Source organism: Lethenteron reissneri, chromosome 18, assembly GCF_015708825.2.
Source record: "Lethenteron reissneri isolate LAM-NWPU_2019-01 chromosome 18, ASM1570882v1, whole genome shotgun sequence".
NCBI lineage: Eukaryota > Metazoa > Chordata > Hyperoartia > Petromyzontiformes > Petromyzontidae > Lethenteron > Lethenteron reissneri.
The window spans coordinates 5,043,537-5,050,005 of NC_083796.1; positions in this window are offsets into that span (position 1 = coordinate 5,043,537).

The window sequence follows — 6,469 nt, forward strand, 5'->3', positions numbered from 1 at the left end:
TGAACTGTTAAGAAAAGTAATTGTACTTGGGCAGGACGCATCAATGAAGGGATGATGGGCGATGGTCAAGAATAATAATGGCATGGCAGCCAAAGGATGGAACGTGTCCGAGAAGACCCATCCACCGAGGAAATAGAGCGATGAAATGAGTTCCTTGTGCAGGTGCTGGGTGGATTGTTATATCGCTGGATCACAGGAGATGGTGGCATCTAGGGGAGTTCTTGTCGAGCAGTGAATCGACTGTGAATGATGATGATGTTGTTGATTTTGTGAAATTTCCTTCAAGAGAAATGTTAGAAAATATGTAACATTAAGGAACGAGAGTATTATGTTCATAAGCGTATAGCTATCAAAGGCATTGTCAGCGTGCACGCTTTTCAAAATCATCCCTTTGCCTGGCACTGCTTGACACCGTTGTTTCATGCATACTTTTTGTAACTTTCATATCTTTAAATGCTTTTTGTGGTGTGCAATAATTGAATAACATTTGCACGAGCAGTAATCATGTAAAACATATAGTTTACCCTTTCGAGATGGATAGATTGAAAACAGCAGAAAAACATACAATTTATTGCAGCAATTGCCAATAAATCAATACTAAGATTTCACAAAAAATAACGCCTTCTCGTATATTGCAACGGAATAAAAATGTACTCATTTTTCACGTTGTTCCCAATACCTCCTTCAATTCATATTGCATGACTTTCAAAGTATGCTATTTCAGTCCTTTACATTATTAAGAAATACACTGTATTGACATTCCTTTCATATACTTTGGCACAACTGGCCGCCCGATGATGAAATCCATTTACAGCATTATAAAATATACAAGAGCGTAAAGTACATGGCCTTTGTAACTTACGGCCTGGATTAGGGGTTAGCGATAACGCAAATTTGCTCCCTCTCAGTTCCTCCCTCTTTTCTCAATTATCTCTCTGGTCAAACGCCCATGCGCTGTGATGTCAGCGACTGAGTGATTGCGTCCTGACCCCTGAGGAAGGTCAGGAATTTAACACTTAGCCCTGACATCTCTCAAATCCTGACGTGGCCCAGGATGGTAGGAACGACATCGCAAATGCTCAGCTTCCTCAAATTGACCCTATACAGGAGAAAATGGCTGGGCCTCCGTAACGCTAATTGCGCCTGTCAGCCGCAATGTACGCTCGTTCTGGCTCGCAGATTAAAGGTAAGTTTAGCAGGTTATGAGTCGTTTTTTTTTCTTCCCCCACTCGAGACAATTGTTGAAAAATTAACATGAAATAACAGATTACTTTTTTAAAGGGCTAAATGTTATTGAAATGTATGCTTCGTCGCCATCATAATCAGCCATGATCAATCCTCTGCTTGATGGTCTCTCCTCAAGCCACCGTCATTTAACAGCTAATTATCGATCCTCATGATGATTTTTCAATGGAAAATTCCATCCAGCCCCTGAAAATGAACCGATTGTATTGCTCCATCTCCTCGGTAGATGTACTCTCAGATGCTTGTTTGTGGTCCACTGTCCCTTCTAGAAACATGTTCTGCCTAAGCTCAATTACTTTTCTTAAAAGGTTGGACGATGTTATTATCCTGTGTATGCAAGATATGGGCACTGACAGGCAACTGCTGAAGACCATCATTAGCAGGAAGTGTTACTACCTAGGCCACATTGCCCGAAACGACCACAAATACCAGCTATTAAAGCAAATCCTGGAAGGAAAAATCGAAGGGAAAAAACGACCAGGACGGCCAAAAACGACATGGCTTAGTAACATCAAAACATGGCTACAATTAACAACAGCACAAACTCTACACGCCGTGCTAGATCGGGACCAATATCATCGTGAAGTCGCACACGCCGTTAGGCAGCACTAAAGAAGAAGAAGAAGTATCCACGTGCTTCCCTTTATATATTGCAATATAATTCCAAGCGGGCATATCAGCATGCTTATATGCACAATTTTATAGTGTTAAATTTCGTATTAAAGCTTTCGTGACTGCAGAGATTCATCTTCTTGGTTCTTTCGGTAAAGTCACGTAGAAGGGAAATAATAAAATAAAATAAATGAATAAAATACAAAACATAATAAAATAATTCTCACGACGTTTCGGCCACAACGCAAGCAACCGTCCTCAGGTGAAGAACAGGTCTGTCGGAAAGACAGCGTCTGAAAGAGAACAGGTCTGTCGGAAAGACAGCATCTGAAAGACAGCGTCTGAAAGACACTGTCTTTCCGACAGACCTGTTCTTCACCTGAGGACGGCTGCTTGCGTTGTGGCCGAAACGTCGTGAGAATTATTTTATTATGTTTATTTAGATATTTATTTATTTTATTATTTCCCTTCCACGTGACTTTATAGTGTTAATTCAACATTTCTTGTTAATGGGCTTTACTTGGTAAATACATTTTTTTGTTTAATGACCAAAATGTGTTATGCACACATAAGAACCTTTTGCCTCACAAGTACATTAATCGTCATATGCCATTACCTACTTTATGGAAATCTTAACCGCAATTACAGCTACATCTGGGTATGACAGCATGCCCTAAAGCACTGCATGGGATGTGTACATTTCTCCATCTGCTAGAACGTTTTACAATTCTGCCATCACTGCTGGAGAGAACAAGAATAAAAAAGACTTCAATTTCTATAAGAAGTGAAATTCATTCAATTTACTCGCTGCGTAATATTCTTTCCGTGCTGCAGTGCCGCACAGCACAAATGTGTTTATTGAGTTTTTGTGTCCCTGATATGCTGTGGAAATGGTATTTCTACCCAAGAGAGCAACATTTGTACAGCTGGTACCACACCGTGGCATTGAAAGCCGTGGGGAGAGAGAGAGAGAGAATTTCTGCCTTTGAATACAGAGACGCTCGTAATGAAGAGAGCTCTGGAACTGTTTACATGCTGTACAGTCACCGGATTTTAGTTATGGATATGCTGCGAGAAAGCTGAGCTATCGCATATTTTATAGCCAGACCGCAATAAGTACAACTAAATGTGACCGAGTCGTGCGAATGTTTTGATAAAACTACAAGCTATCTACAACAGATCTAGCGCTGGTACATTATGTTGACTTTGCTGGGCATCTTCAGGTATTGCATGAAGGTGCAGAGCATGGAGGCTTTTTTTAGCATGCTACGCTATGATGCTGGGCCTACCTCCACACGAGTGGTGTATGATATCAGAACTGATGCTGGGCCTACCTCCTTTCCCAACCCGCACTGACAAGCGTGGTGAAGCGTAGTCAAACAAACCCTATTACCAATGCGGGGTATGGAGGCCTTCACCCAGCAGTGGATTGACAAAGGGCGGTATTCAATTATCGTAGAGTATGAACCGAAGGTCATGAGTGCAAGAGGGACAAAACTGGAAAACTCAATATAGTACTGGATGTCTCTGACAATTATTGAAAGCATGGAGAGATGCATGCTGGGAATTACACTGAGAGATGGAAGGAGGACTCTTGGATCAGACAACAAACACAAACGAAATAAATCATATTGACTATTCAGGAAAGTAAGTGGGCTTCAGCGGAATACACAATGGGCATAATTTATGATAGCTGAAGGATGACACTGGTGATGGACTTGTAGCCAAAGGGGAACACGTCAAAGAGTACAACCACCATGGAGGGACGAGGTCAGCTTATGTGCAGGGTACCGCGGTGGCAAAATAATAACGACCTCGCCTGGTATGCAGGAGGTCGTGGTTTCGATCCTGAACCTGACGCCTGTGTATTTGGAGTTTGCATGTTCTATTTCTCTCTCTCCCCCCGTGGTCTCGTGGTGTTTTCTCCGGGTCCTCCGGGTTTTCCCTCCACATTTAGAAACGTGATTTTCGAGTAGTTGGCTGCTATAAATTTCCACATGATATGCGACTTCATTGGGCTATCATTTGCGGCCAGATCGCTTCTGAAGAAGAGCTATATAGCTCAGTGTTACCATACTTCATAAAATAAAAAAGTGTTTAGTTTAGAGATGGATTGTGGCCTTACAAGATTGTAGAAGAAAGGTGACGATATTGGGGGGGGGGGGGGGGCTTTGTCCAGCTGTGGAAGGAACATGGCTAATGATGGTGATTATTGTACAATAATTATACTTCTGGATGAAGACCTTCCCATACTGGGTGGATTATGGTCATTTTTTGACCATCCTACATTCCACTGGTCAGTGCAAGCTGGTGAAGGGTGTGACCAGGACTGGTTCAGATATCACTCACCACCAGGTTAATGTCTCAGCGTGCTAACCACCACCGCTCCACCCCATGCTAGTGTGTATTATCTTACGATAAAACACAAGTGTGGTTAAACGATATGTACGTATGCATGCGTTATAGCTAATTCTGAGCTTTTGAATGAAATCAATTGTGTTTGTTGGGAAATAAATAAAAATTCTTGCAATTTGTTGTGGTTTTAAAAAATCAGTACACAACACACCCATAATGCTGACACGTAAATAAAACAGGAAATCTGACCATAGTCCACAAATAGAAAATTATTATTCTATTTTTTTTATTCTCATCACTTTTAAGTGAAAAGTCACACAATGCCAACAAATTTAAGCATTAGTGGAGATCACTGTGCCTGGTATCGGAGCACATAGACCATTGTGTTTGACTACGGAGATTTTCACAAGAGCTTGCAGTCGAGGGACATTTCAGCCCTGACATAGTTTAATACAGTCATCGACATACACCCACAACACATTGTCAATACACTTACATTGACGAAAAACTGAATTTAGATTTAAAGCTTTCTTGACTGCAGGGTTTCATATTCTTGGTTCTTTCGGTAAAGTCACGTAGAAGGGAAATAAAAGAACCAAGAATATGAGAAACTGAATATCCACAGTTTTCTTCACCAATAAGTAAATAGTGAAATGTGTTAAATTAAATGTAATTATTATTATTTACAGCTCCTTTGTCAATTCAACTTCAGGATGAAGGACTCCACAGGCGATGTCACTCATGGGGGGCATTTGACCAAACTTCACCAACACTGGTCAGTCAGCGTGGCCACTCGCCAGTGATAATGGCCATGGCCTGGAATTGAACTCTCGTCAACAGATACATAGCCATTCTGACATTCATAAAAAATATAGATATCTAAAACGCTATATATTTAATCGATGTGTCGCAGTGACATCTCACGTCGGACCTTTAACGTATTCACTGGCGCTCATTGTCCATTGCTATTAACATATTAAACCTGAGTTAAATTTGAAATATCACATTCAAGAAAGGGTATCGACAGGATTCATGATTGTGTGAAACACGCACGTATCAGCGCTCGTTACTATTTTATGATTTGGTTTCGCTGACAAAAGATACGCGCGAGACCTAATTTCGCCGATCTTTTGCAGACTTGTCACTCCCACGGAGACGTGAAAATTACTCGAATAAATGATGGCAGTGGAGCACCAGGACTTCACAACAAAATATTCATAAACCTCTGGAAAATTGTGCAGAATGTCCTTCATTATGTTAGCCTTTCGAGTTCTGACAGACAGTGTTTGATTCTGTTCTTGAGGGAAACCATTTTTCGGCTGAGCAAACAACCATCCTTGGCATGAAGCTGTTGTTACAACAACCCACCGGGAATTTGTTCACTGTATCTGGAGAAAGGCCGGGTGTTGTCAGTGAAATGACGAGGATGCGTTTGGCATTGGCGAAGGCAGGGAGAGGCAGTGGCGGCGGCAGTCTTGCTGGCTATTGAAAATTGGTGGCAGACTAATTACGAAATAATCCTTTGAACATTTAGTGTTCTGCAGCTAATTGGCAAAGCGTCCAAGCTGATTCGAAAGTCCACTATGCTACACATTCACATGAAATCAATAATTGCAATCTAATCCCCTCCATCCATTAAAGTCGCTGGTGGCGACACAGCCTGCTGGGCATCCCTCTTGTACCCAGAGACATCTTCATGGACCCTCAGTGAATGAGACTGGCAAGGAGACAGCATTGTGATTCATCCAAACTTCAAAATAAGCCATGCCTTCTGGTTGGTTAGTAATTGGCTGCAAGGCAGGGAGGGATGGGGCTGAATATTTAATCGAGACTTAACAAGATTATAGGATCATTGTCTGGGCCAACCACAATTAATGTCTGAGGCTGGTGGAAGGCTGCCCGCTGGTATACATGTGTTTTATGGTAAAAGCAATCAAGTGAAGATCACGTGTGGAATACATAAATACATTGTAATCTACCCTCTCCAGGAGTAAACTGCGGTGGCACTCCTGCAGACCGTATACTTTGACCGCAGCCATTCTGAAGCTCTCGCTAAGTCTCTGGTAAATGCTGTCCCACTATTGGAAGCCGGTGGTCACGATGGTGTGTTGTGGCCAAGTCCTAAATATATTGTACATCCACTGCAAAATTCCACAGAGAGAAGTAACAAGTTCAAGCATTCTGGCCAAAAACACTCATGGCATCTGGCAATGCTATTCCCCCTGCCCCCACCTGCCTGTGATCTTCATGCCTTGAT